The sequence below is a fragment of the Salvelinus sp. IW2-2015 genome, linkage group LG17, assembly GCF_002910315.2.
Source record: "Salvelinus sp. IW2-2015 linkage group LG17, ASM291031v2, whole genome shotgun sequence".
NCBI classification, from domain to species: Eukaryota; Metazoa; Chordata; class Actinopteri; order Salmoniformes; family Salmonidae; genus Salvelinus; species Salvelinus sp. IW2-2015.
In genome coordinates, this window is record NC_036857.1 from 24,928,731 (window position 1) to 24,949,568 (window position 20,838).

Genomic DNA, 20,838 nt, shown 5'->3' on the forward strand with positions numbered 1-20,838 from the left:
TGCCTGGCCCTAGCCCCAAGTCTCTATTAGGGACTGACCTCCTAGACCTAGGTGACACTAACATTGATGGATGTGTTTGTTCTCCTGGAGCCGGTTGTTCTGCCCCTATCAGACATTGCTCTGTTGATTAATGTATCCATGCCTGTGTCTGTGCCTCAGGATCAGCCAGTTTCAACATACATGCACTGTGAGAATAAGAAGATGTAGAACATGAACCTCTTGAACCAACACCAGACCCATCATCTTCATGGAACACATTTTTCAGCAACATTCTAACAAACTCTGATTCAACCTGGAACGTGAACTGTGATCAGCGCCTCACGAAAATAGCCCGGTGCAAAACTAAAATAAGATCTAGAGAAGGAGTGACAGCTTTATGATTAATTGGGTGGAAGAGATCAGCCTATTGCTCCTGCAGTGATGTATAAAAAATGATCAACATGTCTGCACTTCGGATGGACAGTTGGTCGTCCAGATCCCAGGTGACAGATCTGGGGTGTTCCATCCATGAGGTCACTGCTCTGTGAAGTCATTAGCGTTCTTACGGCTGCTTCATGTGTGTTCTCCTCCGCCTGTTACTGTCAGACCCCTGGGCACTATGGCAACCATGCTCAGAGAGGAGGGGAGGGAGGAGGGGGTGGCTGTGGCAGAAACAGTGGTAGTGATTTGAGTGAGTGGAGAAAAAGGACAACATTGTCCTGCTCCTCCACAGAGAACAGGAAGGGGACAGTAGCAGGTCACTAGGGGCTAATGAGCTACAGAGTCACTACCTTAGCTAAGAAGGATGCATAGTGTAGTGTACGTCAGCAACTCTGACAAAGACACATGGGAGAGAGCAGGCGAACATGCCTCAGCTCAGAGATGAGAGAGATCTACCTCACGTGTGAACGTAAAGGGTAAGAGTCAAAAGCAGAGGGCAACCTACAGTACTACCAAGATGAAGGAGGAAGAGAAGGAGGGCGATAAAATTGGTCATTCCTTTTGTACTGTCTATTCCTACACAAGCGTTTCTGGGGAATCAATACAGCACGTGTAGCTTCCCTTTATGCCGTTTTAAAGCATTTGTTCTACACAGTACAAAATGATCAATGCTGATGTCCATTCTATTGACCACTGATCATTGGCCATTCATTGACCACTGATTGTAGACATGTGTACAGTACATACATTCCTGGTTGTATTTTGGAGAAGAACATTTTGAAATTCAATGACGTACGAATGGCTTAAGAGATCTTTTTAATCATCATCATGTATGTACAAGGTGTACGCTACTCTAAAAATGTGGGATTTGTCCCCCATTTGAGGTTTACAGCCAAATAAATGTCACTAGAAAACAGCCTAAATAAATGCAAATGCTGTTATTCTGGCTGTACTTTTTGACGTGACTAAGTTAGCCGTAGTTGGCTAGCTAGCAAGCAAGGGATAAGAATGTTGCCAGCCAGTATGGTAATGGTAAATTTAGAATGAACGGCTGGGTCGCGTCCATAGATACAGAACAAAAAGACTAAGCGACTGGGTCGCGTCTCTAGCAACCGAACGAACAACTAGCTGGCTTGAGTAGCAACCCTAGATTTGTGTCGGGACTATATATTGTGGATTATGAATAAATTAATAAAAATTGCGTTTAAAAAAAATGAAAATATGTCAATCATTATTTGAATATGTCTAACATATTAGCACTATACATATAATGCCCTCAAAGCCGGTGTTTGGAGGATATATTCGTCTCGGCCATAACAACACCCGTGCCAATATATCCTCCACAACACCAGCCTCTCTGGCATTATCACTTCAATAAAAACATGAGGCAGCAGAGAAAGAGTGATGGGCAGTAGCAGAAGGGAAGATCTAACAAGTATTATAAATTGGGTGGTTCGAGCCCTGAATGCTGATTGGCTGACAGCCGTGGTATATCAGACTGTATAACACCGGTATGACAAAACATGTATTTTTACTGCTCTAATTACGTTGGTAACCAGCTTATAATAGCAAGAAGGCACCTTGGGGGTTTGCGTTGCGTCATGCACAGCCCTTAGCCTTGGTATATTGGCCATATCCCCTCAGGCCTTACTGTTTAAATACCCCATCCAGTTAATATTAATTGATTACAGAAACCACAGCACCATGGCTTGGGACAAGAAGCAGCTAGGTTGTGATGAGATAAATGTAACAATAAGCCAGGGAAACTGACTGGAAACACTGCAACAAAGACCTATCAAGGCCACAAGACCCCTTCTTAATTAGAGCCATCGCTCGCTGGTAGACCCTGATGTCCTGTTCCTGTTTACACTACCAATAAAAACGTTTGCGGTCACTTAGAAATGTCCTTGTTTTTGAATGAAAAGCACATTTTATGTCCATTAAAATAACATCAAATTGATCAGAAAAACAGTGTAGACTTGTTCATGTTGTAAATTACTTTTGTTGCTGGAAACTGCAGATTTTTTATGGAATATCTACATAGGCGTACAGAGTCCCATTATCAGCAACCATCACTCCTGTGTTCCAATGGCACGTTGTGTTAGCTAATCCAAGTTTATCATTTTAAAAGGCTAATTGTTCATTAGAAAACCTTTTGCAATTATGTTAGCACAGCTGAAAACTGATGTCCTGATTAAAGAAGCAATAAAACTGGCCTTCTTTAGACTAGTTGAGTATCTGGAGCATCAACATTTGTGGGTTCGATTACAGGCTCGAAATGGCCAGAAACAAATAACTTTCTTCTGAAACTCGTCAGTCTATTCTTGTTCTGAGAATTTGTATAATTTTTTTTTATTTCACCTTTATTTAACCAGGTAGGCAAGTTGAGAACAAGTTCTCATTTGCAACTGCGACCTGGCCAAGATAAAGCTTAGCAATTCGACACATACAACAACACAGAGTTACACATGGAATAAACAAAACATACAGTCAATAATACAGTAGATCAAAAGAAAACAAAAAGTCTATATACAGTGAGTGCAAATGAGGTAAGATAAGGGAGTTAAGGCAATAAATGGGCCATGGTGGAGAAGTAATTACAATATAGCAATTAAACACTGGAATGGTAGATGTGCAGAAGATGAATGTGCAAGTAGAGATACTGGGGTGCAAAGGAGCAAGATAAATACATAAATACTGTTTGGGGATGTAGGTAGACATATGGGCTGTTTACAGATGGGCTATGTACAGGTGCAGTGATCTGTGAGCTGCTCTGACAGATGGTGCTTAAAGCTAGTGAGGGAGATAAGAGTTTCCAGCTTCAGATTTTTGCAGTTTGTTCCAGTCATTGGCAGCAGAGAACTGGAAGGAAATACGACCAAAGGAGGAATTGGCTTTGGGGGTGACCAGTGAGATATACCTGCTGGAGCGCGTGCTACGAGTGGGTGCTGCTATGGTGACCAGTGACCTGAGATAAGGCGGGGCTTTACCTAGCAGAGACTTGTAGATAACCTGTAGCCAGTGGGTTTGGCGACGAGTATGAAGCGAGGGCCAACCAACGAGAGCGTACAGGTCTCAGTGGTGGGTAGTATGTTGGGCTTTGGTGACAAAACGGATGCCACTGTGATAGACTGCATCCAYTTTGTTGAGTAGAGTGTTGGAGGCTATTTTATAGATGATATCACCGAAGTCGAGGATCGGTAGGATGGTCAGTTTTACGAGGGTATGTTTGGCAGCATGAGTGAAGGATGCTTTGTTGCGAAATAGGAAGCCGATTCTAGATTACATTTTGGATTGGAGATGCTTAATGTGAGTCTGGAAGGAGAGTTTACAATCTAACCAGACACCTATGTATTTGTAGTTGTCCACGTATTCTAAGTCAGAGCCGTCCAGAGTAGTGATGCTGGACAGGCGAGCAAGTGCGGGCAGTGATCGGTTGAATAGCATGCATTTAGTTTTACATTGGACAGAGGAGTGGCCAGCACAGTCACCAGATCTCAACCCTATTGAGCTGTTGTGGGAGCAGCTTGACCGTATTCCACTGGCATACTGTTATGTTCAGCTCATAGTGTCTCCTGTTACTGTCCTCCATTCCACTGGCATACTGTTATGTTCAGCTCATAGGGTTCTGCTATGTCCTCCATTTACTGGCATACTGTTATGTCAGCTCATAGTGTCTCCTGTTACTGTCCTCCATTCACTGGCATACTGTTATGTTCAGCTCATAGGGTCTCCTGCTACTGTCCTCCATTCCACTGGCATACTGTTATGTTCAGCTCATAGTGTCTCCTGTTACTGTCTCCATTCCACTGGCATACTGTTATGTTCAGCTCATAGTGTCTCCTGCTACTGTCCTCCATTCCACTGGTATACTGTTATGTTCAGCTCATAGTGTCTCCTGCTACTGTCACTCCATTCCACTGCATACTGTTATGTTCAGCTCATAGGTGTCTCCTGTCTACTGTCCTCCATTCACTGGATACTGTTATGTTCAGCTCATAGGGTCTCCTGCTACTGTCCTCTTCACACTGATACTGTTATGTTCAGCTCATAGGGTCTCCTGTTACTGTCCTCCATTCCACTGGCATACTGTTATGTTCAGCTATATGGGTCTCCTGTTACTGTCCTCCATTCCATGGCATACTGTTATGTTGCTCATAGTGTCTCTGTTACTGTCTCCTTCCACTGGTATCTGTTATGTTCGCTCATAGGTCTCGTTACTGTCTCCATTCCACTGGCATACTGTTATGTTCAGCTCATAGGGTCTCCTGTTACTTGTCCTCCATTCCACTGGTATACTGTTATGTTCAGCTCATAGGGTCTCCTGCTACTGTCCTCCTTCCATGGCATACTGTTTGTTCAGCTCATAGTGTCTCCTGCTACTGTCCTCTTCAACTGGTATACTGTTATGTTAGCTCATAGGGTCTCCTGTTACTGTCCTCCATTCCACTGGATACTGTTATGTTCAGCTCATAGTGTCTCCTGTTACTGTCCTCCATTCACTGGCATACTGTTATGTTCAGCTCATAGTGTCTCCTGTTACTGTCCTATTCCACTGGTACTGTTATGTTAAGCTCATAGTGTCTCCTGTTACTGTCTCCATTCCACTGGCTACTGTTATGTTCAGCTCATAGGGTTCCTGTTACTGTCCTCCATTCCATGGCATACTGTTATGTTCAGCTCATAGGTCTCCTGTTACTGTCCTCTTCACTGGCATACTGTTATGTTCAGCTCATAGTGTCTCCTGCACTGTCCTCTCTTTCACTGGCATACTGTATATGTTCAGCTCATAGGGTCTCTGCTCTGTCCTCCATTCCACTGCATACTGTTATGTTCAGCTCATAGTGTCTCCTGCTACTGTCCTCTCTTCATACTGTTTATGTTCAGCTTAGTGTCTCCTGTTTGTCCTCCATTCCACTGACTTTATGTTCAGCTCATAGTGTCTCCTGTTACTGTCCTCCTTCCACTGGCATACTGTTATGTTCAGCTCATAGTGTCTCCTGCTACTGTCCTCTCTTTCACTGGCATACTGTTATGTTCAGCTCATAGTGTCTCCTGCTACTGTCCTCCATTCCACTGGCATACTGTTATGTTCAGCTCATAGTGTCTCCTGTCTCTGTCTCCATTCCACTGATACTGTATGTTCAGCTCATAGGGTCTCTGCTACTGTCCTCCATTCCACTGACATACTGTTATGTTCAGTCATAGTGTCTCCTGTTACTGTCTCCATTCACTGGCATACTGTTATGTTACAGCTCATAGGGTCTCCTGCTACTGTCCTCCTCCACTGCATCCTGTTATGTTCAGCTCATAGTGTCTCCTGCTACTGTCCTCCATTCCACTGACATACTGTTTATGTTCAGCTCAGTGTCTCCTGCTACTGTCCTCCATTCCACTGACATACTGTTATGTTCAGCTCATAGTGTCTCCTGTTACTGTCCTCCATTCCACTGACTGTTATGTTAGCTCTAGGGTCTCTGCTACTGTCCTCCATTCCACTGACTGTTATGTTACTATAGTGTCTCCTGCTACTGTCCTCCATTCCTGACATACTGTTATGTTCAGCTCATAGGGTCTCCTGCTACTGTCTCCATTCCACTGAATGTTTATGTTCACATAGGGTCTCCGCTACTGTCCTCCATTCACTGACTGTTATGTTCAGCTCATAGGGTTCCTGCTAATGTCTCTTTCCACTGCATACTGTTATGTTCAGCTCATAGTGTCTCCTGTACTGTCCTCCATTCCACTGACTGTTATGTTCAGCTCAATAGGTCTCCTGCTATGTCTCCTCTCCATGACATACTGTTATGTTCAGCTCATAGTGTCTCCTGCTCTGTCTCCATTCCACTGACTGTTATGTTCAGCTCATGGGTCCTCTGCTATGCCTCTCTTCACTGCATACTGTTATGTTCAGCTCATAGTGTCTCCTGTTACTGTCCCTTCTTCTGCATACTGTTATGTTGCTCATAGGCTCTCTGCTACTGTTCTCCTCCCCTGCATACTGTTATGTTCAGCTCAGTGTCTCTGTTACTGTTCCTCCACTGCCATATGTTATGTTCAGCTCAGTGTCTCCTGTTACTGTCCTCCTTCCACTGATGTTATGTTCAGCTCATAGTGTCTCCTGCTACTGTCTCCATTCACTGGCATACTGTTATGTTCAGCTATAGTGGTCTCCTGCTACTGTCCTCCATTCCACTGGCATACTGTTATGTTCAGCTCATAGTGTCTCCTGTACTGTCTCCATTCACTGACATACTGTTATAGCTCATAGGGTTCTGCTACTGTCCTCCTTCCACTGCTAATGTTATGTTAGCTCATAGGGTCTCTGTACTGTCTCATTCCTGGCATACTGTTATGTTCAGCTATAGGGTCTCCTGTTACTGTCCTCCATTCCACTGTACTGTTATGTTCAGCTCATAGGGTCTCCTGCTACTGTCCTCCATTCCACTGGCATACTGTTATGTTCAGCTCATAGGGTCTCCTGCTACTGTCCTCCATTCCACTGACATCTGTTATGTTCAGCTCATAGTGTCTCCTGCTACTGTCCTCCATTCCACTGACATACTGTTATGTTCAGCTCATAGGGTCTCCTGCTACTGTCCTCCTCCTCCACTGCATATGTTATGTCGCTCATAGTGGTCTCCTGTACTGTCTCCATTCCTGACATACTGTATGTTCAGCTCAGTGTCTCCTGCTACTGTCCTCCATTCCACTGACATACTGTTATGTTCAGCTCAGTGTCTCCTGTTACTTCCTCCTTCACACTGTGTTATGTTCAGCTCATTGGGTTCCTGTTACTGTCCTCCATTCCACTGACTGTTATGTTCAGCTCATAGGTCTCCTGTACTGTCCTCCATTCCACTGACTGTTATGTTCAGCTCATAGGGTCTCCTGCTACTGTCCTCCTCCTCCCATGCCATACTGTTACTTCAGCTCAGTGTCTCCTGTTACTGTCCTCCATTCCACTGCATACTGTTATGTTCAGCTCATAGGGTCTCCTGCTACTGTCCTCCATTCCACTGCATACTGTTATGTTCAGCTCATAGTGTCTCCTGTTATGTCTCCTTCTGCATACTGTTTTGTTCAGCTCATAGTGTCTCCTGCTACTGTCCCCATTCCACTGGCATACTGTTATGTTCAGCTCATAGGTCTCCTGCTACTGTCCTCCATTCCATGGCATACTGTTATGTTCAGCTCATAGTGTTCCTGCTACTGTCCTCCATTCCACTGACATACTGTTATGTTCAGCTCATAGGTCTCCTGTACTGTCCTCCATTTACTGCATACTGTTATGTTCAGCTCATAGTGTTCCCTGTTACTGTCCTCCTTCCACTGCATACTTGTTATGTTCAGCTCATAGTGTCTCTGCTCTGTCCTCCATCCACTGGCATACTGTTATGTTCAGCTCATAGGGTCTCTGCTACTGTCCTCCATTCACTGGCATACTGTATGTTCAGCTCATAGTGTCTCTGTACTGTCCTCCATTCACTGACATACTGTTATGTTCAGCTCATAGTGTCTCCTGCTACTGTCCTCCATTCCACTGCATACTGTTATGTTCAGCTCATAGGTCTCCTGCTACTGTCCTCCATTCCACTGGATACTGTTATGTTCAGCTAATAGTGTCTCCTGTTACTGTCCTCCATTCCACTGGATACTGTTATGTTCAGCTAATAGTGTCTCCTGTTACTGTCCTCCTTCCACTGACATACTGTTATGTTCAGCTCATAGTGTCTCCTGTTACTGTCCTCCCTTCCACTGACATACTGTTATGTTCAGCTCATAGTGTCTCCTGCTACTGTCCTCCATTCCACTGACATACTGTTATGTTCAGCTCATAGTGTCTCCTGCTTATGTCCTCATTCCACTGGATACTGTTATGTTCAGCTCTAGGTCTCCTGCTACTGTCCTCTCTCCACTGCATACTGTTATGTTCAGCTCATAGTGTCTCCTGTACTGTCCTCCATTCCACTGACATACTGTTATGTTCAGCTCAGTGTCTCCTGCTACTGTCCTCCCTCACTGACATACTGTTATGTTCAGCTCAGTGTCTCTGTTACTGTCCTCCTTCCACTGACTGTTATGTTCAGCTCATAGGGTCTCCTGTTACTGTCCTCCATTCCACTGACTGTTATGTTCAGCTCATAGGGTCTCCTGCTACTGTCCTCCATTCCCTGACTGTTATGTTCAGCTCATAGGGTCTCTCTGATTACTGTCCTCTCCTCCACTGCCATACTGTTACATTCAGCTCATTGTCTCCTGTTACTGTCCTCCATTCCACTGCATACTGTTATGTTCAGCTCATAGGTCTCCTGCTACTGTCCTCCATTCCACTGCATACTGTTATGTTCAGCTCATAGTGTCTCCTGTTACTGTCCTCCCTTCCACTGCATACTGTTATGTTCAGCTCATAGTGTCTCCTGCTACTGTCCTCCATTCCACTGCATACTGTTATGTTCAGCTCATAGGGTCTCCTGCTACTGTCCTCCATTCCACTGCATACTGTTATGTTCAGCTCATAGTGTTCCTGTTACTGTCCTCCATTCCACTGACATACTGTTATGTTCAGCTCATAGTGTATCCTGCTACTGTCCTCCATTCCACTGACATACTGTTATGTTCAGCTCATAGGTCTCCTGCTACTGTCCTCCATCCACTGCCATACTGTTATGTTCAGCTCATAGTGTCTCCTGTTACTGTCCTCCCTTCCACTGCATACTGTTATGTTCAGCTCATAGTGTCTCCTGCTACTGTCCTCCATTCCACTGGCATACTGTTATGTTCAGCTCATAGGTCCTGTACTGTCCTCCATTCCACTGCATACTGTTATGTTCAGCTCATAGTGTCCTGTTACTGTCCTCCATTCCACTGACATACTGTTATGTTCAGCTCATAGTGTCTCCTGCTACTGTCCTCCATTCCACTGCATACTGTTATGTTCAGCTCATAGGGTTCTCCTGCTACTGTCCTCCATTCCACTGGCATACTGTTATGTTCAGCTAATAGTGTCTCCTGTTACTGTCCTCCATTCCACTGCATACTGTTATGTTCAGCTCATAGTGTCTCCTGTTACTGTCCTCCCTTCCACTGACATACTGTTATGTTCAGCTCATAGTGTCTCCTGTTACTGTCCTCCTTCCACTGACATTACTGTTATGTTCAGCTCATAGTGTCTCCTGCTACTGTCCTCCCTTCCACTGGCATATACTGTTATGTTCAGCTCATAGTGTCTCCTGCTACTGTCTCCCTTCCACTGGCATACTGTTATGTTCAGCTCATAGTGTCTCCTGCTTACTGTCCTCCCTTCCACTGGCATACTGTTATGTTCAGCTCATAGGTCTCCTGCTACTGTCCTCCATTCCACTGGATACTGTTATGTTCAGCTCATAGTGTCTCCTGCTACTGTCCTCCATTCCACTGGCATACTGTTATGTTCAGCTCATAGTGTCTCCTGCTACTGTTCCATTCCACTGCTACTGTTATGTTCAGCTCATAGTGTCTCCTGCTACTGTCTCCATTCCACTGCATACTGTTATGTTCAGCTCATAGTGTCTCCTGCTACTGTCTCCATTCCACTGGCATACTGTTATGTTCAGCTCATAGTGTCTCCTGCTACTGTCACTCCATTCCACTGTATACTGTTTTGTTCAGCTCATAGGGTCTCCTGTTACTGTCCTCCATTCCACTGAACTGTTATGTTCAGCTCATAGGGTTTCTGTTTCGTCCTCTCCTTCCTGGATATTGTTATGTTCAGCTCATAGTGTCTCCTGTTACTGTCCTCCCTTCCACTGACTTATGTTCAGCTCATTAGGGTCTCCTGTTACTGTCCTCCATTCCACTGACTGTTATGTTCAGCTCATAGGGTCTCCTGTTACTGTCCTCCATTCCACTGACTGTTATGTTCAGCTCATAGGGTCCCCTGCTACTGTCCTCCATTCCAATACATTGTAATGTACTTTTCTACGTTCTGCTGATTTGTACTACACTGTGCACTGCTGTGCTTTAATGTCCAAACTTGTAAAACATGGAGAATGACATTCATATGCATTATTATGCATTTCTGTGTAGTACAGATCAAGGACCCATACATTACCATAATTATGTTAACCGGGTGAAAATCCATATAATTTACAGTAGTTCAAAAACAAAAATAGATTTTTCCCAAACTGAAGGTGTCATATCATAGCTGACACCCCATTCTTTCTGCAGACATCACTGAATCTTCATTCAGAGCAGATATTTACCAGACTTTCTGGAAAACGTGGTCACAAGTCCGTTAACTTTCAAAATACAGAAATACAGCCAGTATGATGACTTTTGCATTTTAAAAGATGTACAGTATATCTTGACAACTTGATCGCTAACATGCGAAACATTTAGGGACTATCAACAGTAGCCTAATGAAAAAAAATACCAAGACATCGTTTTTGGGTGGTGTTTTCATTTAACCACGAAGACAAAATGAACACAAAGTGGAAGTGGAGAACTTCTCAGAATCTTGGAACGGATGACGGGAACTCTTCATGGTCTTAATTATACAACGATTTTTCAGTGCCTCAAGCTGCCTCCGGACCAGCTTCTAGTTGAAGGGCAGAGGGTGAAGATGGAGTGAGACAGGTCCAAGAATGAAGGGAACACATCCTTGTCCCTGCTGGTTGATGTGATGGGCTGATGGTGGCTGAGCTCAGCAGAGGGATGGATGGTTCTCTCTCGCTCTCTGTGGCTGTCCGGCAATCCTCTGTAAGCACCGATGTCCTGGCAGCCCGTACTTAGCATCGCGGTCTGTCCTTCAGTCCATGGCCGTTTCCCAAAATGGTACACTATTCTCTATATAGGGCACTACTTTTGACCAGTCCTATGGACTCATACATAGGGAATAGGGTGACATTTGAGACGTAGCCCGTCAGGTGAAGTGCACCGCTACGGTATCTGCCGGGCCTCAGCTTTAATGCAGTTTCGACCAAGCGGCTGGCCAAAGCTAATATAGGAAACTACACCATTCTAGAGGGGAAGAACAGTGGGTGGGAGTGCACATTACAAAGGCGCTGCACCACAAGACACCCCTGCTGCTGAAAATTACAATTGATCATTCCTCTGATATGTCCTCCTTTGTGTTTGTGGACACACTGTTAAAGGCGTGTCAGTCAGGGAATATGAGATTTGAGCATGCCCTTTTCACATAAACAAAAACACCCACTGTCCCCAATCCCAGTAAAACTGCTCTCAATCACATCACCCCTGGCCTGGCTCCAGCAGAACGAGGGAGGACAGCCAACAGAGAGAACACCAGCAGTGAGAAGAGGCATGTGTGGAGAAAGGCCTTGAAATTAGCAGGCACTGACTAATGGACTGAGAAATGTCAGGAAACACAGGTTGCATGGAGGGGAGAAAAAAAAACTGGGGAAAAAAGGACAAGGAATTTAAAGAGAGTCTTTGTTTGCTGTTGGCTGGGCTGAACACACATGGTGGGATGATGTCCTGGTCTGTGTGACTGACCGCTCTCCACCTGTTGCAGGGAGAAAAGGGGTCCTTTCATTTTACAACAAATGTTCTACACTAGCATGGAATTTCACACACAGTATGGGCTTCACTAAACTAATTATAAAAGTGAGGAAGGAGGGAAAGACAAGTACACATTGTTGCTTTTAATGCGCTTACTTCTCCAGGCAGACGCATAGACAAACTGCAGACTCAGGTCTCCACCCTCATTTCCCACATGCACACACACCTTGATAGTTCACCAGCATAATACCAAATCAGTGTATTTTCAAGTTAAAGTTTTAATGTCACATGCACAAGCACAGTAAAATGCCTTTCTTGCAAGCTTCAAACCCAACACCGCAGTAATCAATAAAGCACAAACAAATAAGGTAGAGCAAAAACAGGAAATAAAATAAAAACAAAAGCATAATATATACAGGGTCAGTTCCAGTACCATATTTACAATGTGTAGGGTTAATGGTGTGATAGAGGTAGATGGGTATAGGAGTAAGGTGACTAGGCATCAGGATATGATAAACAGAGTAGCAGCAGCAACGTAAATTATGATTTTGTGTGCACAGAGACAGTATGTGTGTGCATGTTATGTGTGTTGGTGTCAGTGTGCGTGAGTATGAATAGAGACAGTGCAAAAATAAAATACAAAGGTAACTCAGATAGTCAGTGTAGCCTTTCTGTTAGCTATTTAGCAGTCTTATGGCTTGGGGATAGAAGCTGTTCAGGTGCATGTTGGTGTCAGACTTGATCCACCGGTACCGGTAACGTGCGGAAGCAGAGAGTGTCTATGGCTTGGATGGCTGGAGTCTAACGATTTTCCGAGCCTTCCTTTCACACTGCCTTATGTAGAGGTCCTGGATGGCAGGGACCTCAGGCCCCAGTGATGTACTGGGCTGTAAGCACCACCCTCTGTAGCGCCACGTGATCGCGAGGGCGGTGCGGTTGCTATAACAAGCAGTGATGCAGCCAATCAAGATGCTCTCAATGAATTATTATTATTTTTGGGTATTTGAAGGCCCATGCCATACCTTAACTTCCTGAGGAGGATGAGGTGCTGCGGCACCTTCTTCACGACTGTGCACATGAGTGGACCATTATAAGTCCTTAGTGATTTGAACACGCTCCACTGCAGCCCCGATGTGGCTGTGGCTGTGCTCCTATCCACATCGTATAAGTGAATGGGGATGGTGTGTGTGTTGGAGTGGGGGTGGAGGTGTTCATTAAGTAACGGCACAGCTGTGGGTTCTAGCTAAGCTAAATTGCATCTGCCACGAATATACTTCCCTTGTTCTTCCCCTGACCCTGAGACGAGAACCAGCGAGGCACGCAACGCAACCACCTGATCCTTGAACACACACACAATATTCCCACTGGATTACAGTCTGCTCCCTGAGTTTTGGGAGTGAATGTATTGTATAATAGCAATTCCATTGATAATTGGGTAACACCTTACTTGACAACCAGTGTCATAACCATGTCATATTTAGACCTGTTGTGGCATACAGTACATTGTGTTATTTTATGGCTAGTTATGACACCTACAGTAGTGTCAAAACCAACGACACAAGGCGAAACATTCCATTACACCGTGTCAACATTATGTTTATGATATACAGTACCAGTCAAAAGTTGACACCTACTCATTCAAGGGTTTGACTTTCTTTTTTTGGGTATTTTGTTCTACATTGTATAATAATAGCGAATACATCAAAACTATCAACACATATGGAATCATGTAGTAAACAAAAAAGTTTTTATATTTGAGATTCTTCAAAGTAGCCACCCTTCGCCTTTGACATCTTTGTGCAACCTTGGCATTCTCTCAACCAGCTTCATGAGATAATTGAAATGCATTCCAGGTAACTAACACCGTGCCTTGTTACAGTTTTTTGCGATTGCTTACACACTTATTGCGGAATTTGGCTCATTGTGTCAAAACTCTACACACAAGCCATATAAGACAACACTTAGAGATAAACATCTCACTTCTATGGCAAAATGAAACTCTGCAATCAAAACCAAAAAAATCATTTTCCAAAATGGCATTTTTGCAACAAAATGATACACACATGCACCATTTGAATTACTCTTTCAAAGCAGCAACACACTGATGTACTTTATACAAAACACTGGTGTCCTTAGTAATTTTCTCATACTGGCTTCTGTGAGAGAAAAAAATTCAGTACGGTACATCTACTCACATTTCAATGAAAACAAAAATATAAAAGGCATTGCAGGTTTTTACAACAAAAAAGGTAGAATTACAGTACAGTAATCAATACAATGTTACTGTAAACTCACAGAAACAAAGCTAATTACAGTGCAATGGTAAAAAAAAAAGTTTTGTAAGGCATGGGGTGGATGGTTTATGGATCCCGCCTTCTGTTAGGGTCTGGCCACATCACCTCATCCACATCACAAACAATGTCATCCCTGGATAGGCAACAGGGAAAATATCGCCTTGAGTGTCATATCCAACCCTGGACTGACCCCACCTCAATGTCTCCGCATGCCTCTTCCATTGCTTGCAGAAGAGGCAGGCGGTCATGTGGTTGGCGGTCATACACTTTCTAATGCCAAGCCGAAAATAATTCCTCAATCGGATTGAGAAATGGAGAGTAAGGGGGCAAGTAGATAGCCTAGTGGTTAGAGCATTGGGCCAGTAACCGAAAGGTTGCTAGATCAAATCCCCGAGCTGACAAGGTAAAAATATGTTGTTCTGCCCCTAAACAAGGCAGTTAACCCACTGTTCCTAGGCCGTCATTGTAAATGAGAATTTATTCCTAACTGACTTGCCTAGTTAAATAATGGTTAAATTGAAAAAAATATATATACAGTGGGGAGAACAAGTATTTGATACACCGCCGATTTTGCAGGTTTTCCATCTTACAAAGCATGTAGAGATCTGTAATTTTTTATCATAGGTACACTTCAACTGTGAGAGACGGAATCTAAAATCCAGAAAATCACATTGTATGATTTTTAAGTAATTAATTTGCATTTTATTGCAATTCACCAGATACTAAGTGCTGCAGTGCATCTCCTCCTCATGGACTGCACCAGATTTGCCAGTTCTTGCTGTGATATGTTACCCCACTCTTCCACCAAAGCACCTGCAAGTTCACGTACATTTCTGAGGGGGGAAAGGCCCTAGCCCTCACCCTCCGATCCAACAGGTCCCTGACGTAAGCAATGGGATTGAGATCCGGGCTCTTCGCTGGCCATGGCAGAACACAGACATTCCTGTCTTGCAGGAAATCACGCACAGAATGAGCAGTATGGCTGGTGGCATTGTCATGCTGGAGGGTCATGTCAGGATGACAGCGTTGTTGCCTGCAATGACAACAAGCTCAGTCCGATCATGCTGTGACACACCGCCCCAGACCATGACGGACCCTCCACCTCCAAATCGATCCCGCTCCAGAGTACAGGCCTCGGTGTAACGCTAATTTCTTTGACGATAAATGTGAATCCGACCATTATTCCTGGTGAGACAAAACCGCGACTCGTCAGTGAAGAGCGCTTTTTGCCGGTCCTGTTTGATCCAGCGACGGTGGGTTTGTGCCCATAGGCGACGTTGTTGCCGGTGATGTCTGGTGAGGACCTGCCTTACAACAGGCCTACAAACCTTCAGTCCAGCCTCGCTCAGCCTATTGTGGACAGTCTGAGCACTGATGGAGGGATTGTGCATTCCTGGTGTAACTAGGGCAGTTGTTTTTGCCATCCTGGACCTGTCTCGCAGGTGTGATGTTCGGAAGTACCAATCCTGTGCAGGTGTTGTTTCACACGTGGTCTGCCACTGTGAGGACGATCAGCTGTCCGTCCTGTCTCCCTGTAGCGCTGTCTTACAGTACGGAAATTGCAATTTATTGCCCTGGCCACATCTGCAGTCCTCATGCCTCCTTGAAGCATGCCTAAGGCACGTTCACGCAGATGAGCAGGGAACCTGGGCATCTTTCTTTTGGTGTTTTTCCAGAGTCAGTAGAAAAGGTCTCTTTAGTGTCTTAAGTTTTCAGAACTGTGACCTTAATTGCCTACCGTGTGTAAGCTGTTAGTGTCTTAACGACCGTTCCACAGGTGCATGTTCATTAATTGTTTATGGTTCATTGAACAAGCATGGGAAACAGTGTCTAAACCCTTTACAATGAAGATCTGTGAAGTCATTTGGATTTTTACAAATTATCTTTGAAAGACATGGTCCTGAAAAAGGGACGTTTCTTTTTTTGCTGAGTTTGTCTCTGTCTATTGCCTGGTCCCCTTCTTTGTTTTTGTCCTCCTCTGCTCTCACTGCCTCCATGTTTGCAAAGTTCCCACAAAAGTGGTGAGCTTACCTGAGGTCTATTTGTAGTGGTAAGGCTCAAAATAATTGGGGTTCAATTACTGTAGAAGTTGTGTGTGTGTGGGTGTTGCCAATTTCAGGTATGTTTTTCATTTTGAATAGAAGTGTTTTCCCAATGATTGCAAGATATTTCATTCTTGAACGAAGTGTCTAATGTAAGAAACAGTGTGTAGTGTTTTGCAAGTGTGTTGCAGAACTGCAAACAAAGTGCAAAGCGTGTTTGTACTTTAGGTGCCTTTAAGGCATGGTTACAAAAGTTAAGGTTTTGATGCTTGTCTAAGCATTCACTTTCAGCGTGTAAGCAATCGGCAGAAACTAAAAGTTAATTTGTGGTATGTCTAATGCGTGTAATGGGAATTTTAATGTTTGTGCTTTTCTTATTATTAATTTCTGTGTTCCATTTGTGTGCTGTTCTATAAACCAATTTCTGTGTTCACGAAGTGACTGACTGAATGAATCCTTGCCATTACTAGCTCCATTACTAGCTGCAATCCCAGTTTCAAGGTGTCAGCTTAGAGAGAAGCCTTGTGAGGTATTGGTCCGCCACATGTTATGAACCAGTATTGGTCCGCCACATGTTATGAACCAGTATTGGTCCGCCACATGTTATGAACCAGTATTGGGTCCGCCACATGTTATGAACCAGTACTTTGGTCCGCCACATGTTATGAACCAGTATTGTCCGCCACATGTTATGAACCAGTATTGGTCCGCCACATGTTATGAACCATGTATTGGTCCGCCACATGTTCTATGAACCAGTATTGGTCTGCCACATGTTATGAACCAGTATTGGTCTGCCACATGTTATGAACCAGTATTGGTCTGCCACATGTATGAACAGTATTAGTACATATTTAATGGGAACCAGTATTGGTCTGCCACATGTTATGAACCAGTATTGGTCTGCCACATATTATGAACCAGTATTGGTCTGCCACATGTTATGAAACAAAACGGTAATGATTCATTAATTATGCAAATATAACTTGTCTGTATATAGCCATATATAGCCATATATAAGACAACTGCTGGGACTGCCCAGGAAGAGCTCCTGATTGACATGTGTACTATGGTGCATTGAGTTGGTTGGAACCTCTCCAGCGCCCTGACAAATAAACAATGATTCATTTAAGATTGACTTTGAGTGTCCCTGTGTAAGAATTTTGGTGACATGGTAGGGGGGATACAGAGGATAGCACTATTTGGCAACATACCAAGTCCATATTATGGCAAGAACATCTGAAATAAGCAAAGAGAAATGACAGTCCATCGTTACTTTAAGACATGAAGGTCAGTCAATGCCGAAAATGTCAAGAACTTTGAAAGTTTCTTCAAGTGTAGTCGCAAGAACCATCAAGAGCTATGATGAAACTCGCTCTCATGAGGACCATCAATGGAAAGGAAGACCCAGAGTTACCTCTGCTGCAGAGGATAAATGCATTAGTTACCAGTCTCAGAAATTGCAGCCCAAATAAATGCTTCAGGGTTCAAGTAACAGACACATCTCAACATCAACTGTTCAGAGAGTGCATGAATCAGACCTTCATGGTCGATTTGCTGCAACAAAAAAAACACACCTAAAGAACTGCAGCGTGAAGGAAAAACAACCAACAAGCCCTCAGCATTTGTGGGGACTTCAAGACTGTTGGAAAAGCATTCCTCGTGAAGCTGGTTGAGAGAATGCCAAGTGTGTGCAAAGCTATCAAGGCAAAGGATGGCTACTTTGAAGAATTTAAACTATATTTAAAATACTTTTTTTTTGGTTACTACATGAGTCCATGTGTTATTTCATAGTTTATGTCTTCACTATTATTCTACAATGTAGAAAATAGTAAAAATAAAGAAAAACCCTTGAATGAGTAGGTGTCAACTTTTGACTGGTACTATATATATTTTTTTATTTGTATTTTAATTGAATATGTTAAATTACCATTGTAATTGCACACACATTGATGTCAGATATGCACCTACCCCAATGCTCTGTTGCTGATGACTGGGATGAATGCAGAAGCAGATTTCAGGAGCAGGACAAGACCGCCTCTTTTTCTACGTGATAGGCCTATCTGGCTTATATGATTATGATGGTTATAATGCTTCGTGACCGTGTCATAAAGTAGATTTTCTTATTCGAAGTAAAGTGACAGGATGGTCAGAATGCTTCTTGACAGTGTAATTTATGCAAGTTATTTAAAATGATAAAAAATACATGAATATAAAGAATTTATTCCAACAAAAACTAACGATTTAAGAGACTTCTTGGCAGGGAAAAAACTAATTTTAATAAATGTGGGTTGACACTTATGTAGGTGTCATAACCAGCCATAAAACAACATATGTAACAGGTGTAAATACATGGGTCTTGACAGTGTTATGACCATATTATTTCAGGTTATGACAAGTTGTCAGTTATTACATTTGACATGGTTATGACCACGTCATAAGTGCTATGGACACTGGGTGTCAAGTAAAGCGTAACTCATAATTGTTACCCAGTCTGATGTAACACTTGCATTATTCATGACATAAGACTCTTGCATTATGTAATACATCTCTTGCATTATTCACTGTGGCTAAAATAGCACATCCACTGCTGCCTCTGAAGCTCACAGCCCATTTCTCCAGTCTTCCTATTCCACTCTTTACCAGCAGGTCCATTTCTGCAGTCTTCCTATTCCACTCTTTACCAGCAGGTCCATTTCTGCAGTCTTCCTATTCCACTCTTTACCAGCAGGTCCATTTCTMCAGTCTTCCTATTCCACTCTTTACCAGCAGGTCCATTTCTGCAGTCTTCCTATTCCACTCTTTACCAGCAGGCCCATTTCGGAATGTTGAGTCAGAGACAAACACACTTAGCAATTCTAGAGCCAATAGTCAGACACGCCACTGTCTACTGGTGCCTCGCCAAGCCTGGAGACAAGTGGGGATGTCGTTCACCATACTGAATGAACACAGAGTATAGTGAGGCTGGTGCACAATAGCAGTTGAAGCAAACTGAATAAAGAGGAGAAAGGAGAGGGAGAAGAGAGGAAAGATGAGAAAGAAGAGATGAGAAATACAACTCCTAAAGAATGCATAATCTTCTCAACATCATTGGCTCTTATTAATCATATCAAAGCTACAATGACTTCAAAAAGGCTCATTTCACCAATGAGAGTTTTGGCCTCTGAACACATTATGCAACATTAACCTTCTCTTGAAATTAGCTGTGCAGTCAGTGATGCCTCTGTAGAACTACCTACTTAAGTAGCACCACATTACACCAATTCATTGCATGTGAACAGAAATGTCTGAGTCCTATGGGATGGAGACCAAAGCTCCTACAATATGGGATGTTGCCTCACCCTCCTTTGTGCTCCGCTTTGCAGAAAGATTGATGGGACTACTCTATACAGTATAATTCAAATACTATGCTGGCTAAGGTAGATGGTGTTGCCGTTGTATGTGGAATCTACATGATAAAAGTGGCCAGTGTAGTGTAGGGAAAACACAGGGGCTTAGTTTCTGTTTAAACAGTCCATGTTTACTGGCTGTAAACGGACCAAAGGACAAATGTGAATGTTTGAGTGTGGAGGGTGGGAAGTAGCCGATGCTCACACTTCCAAACAGAAGACTACAGGAAAAGTATATATTTAATTTGATAGCAGTTGACATGTGTTAGAACAAGCCTGACAAGCAGAACACAAATTGTGTCAAAGGCAAATAGTCTCAAGCATGAACTGATTTAGTCAGAATCGAACGGGACCACACTCACAGCTTGGATTTCGAGCAGCAGTGGACTTTGGTCAGTGGAGAAAACTGTAGAGACCAACCTTGGCGCGCGCACACACAAAATATTAGAGCACAAATCTGAGTCATCAAACAGCAGCTGATCAAAGTGCAGTACACTCACCACGCAGTACATACATTTTACATTTACATTTGAGTCTTTTAGCAGACGCTCTTATCCAGAGCGACTTACAGTAGGGAGTGCATACAGTTTCGTACTGGTCCTCCGTGGGAATGGAACCCACAACCCTGGCGCTGCCACGCTCTAACAACTGATCTACACGGGCCTACATACATGGGCTCTGTCAGTCACACCAGCCAACTCTACAACATAATGGCACAGCATTAGGGAAAAACATGAACCCAAATTACACCAATTGTATACTATCACCAGGAAATATCATGCCATTGTGTCTACTGCTGTGAATGGGGCAGATCTAGTCACTCAGCCATGTCTCTCCGCTTCACAGTGCCATTAATGCAGTAGAGCTGGCTGGTGCTACTGACTGAGGAGAGAGGCATACAGAGACAGTTGTCTGGTGATAGTATACAATTGGCGTAATTTGGGTTTCTGTTTTCCCCGAATGCAGTCTTCTGATGACTCTAGTCCAGCTCTCCCCTGGCTGGTGTAGAGCCTGGCTCATCGCTCCCCAGCAGGAGGGAGGGTTGTTTGTCTGAGCCATCTTCTTCTCTTACTGCTACTTTGGCTGCGAGCTGCTGTGAACATCATCGATTCATCATCACACACATACACCACGCCTCTCTGACGATACACAATGTGGTATCTGTGCCACCACACTACAGTGACATTCAAT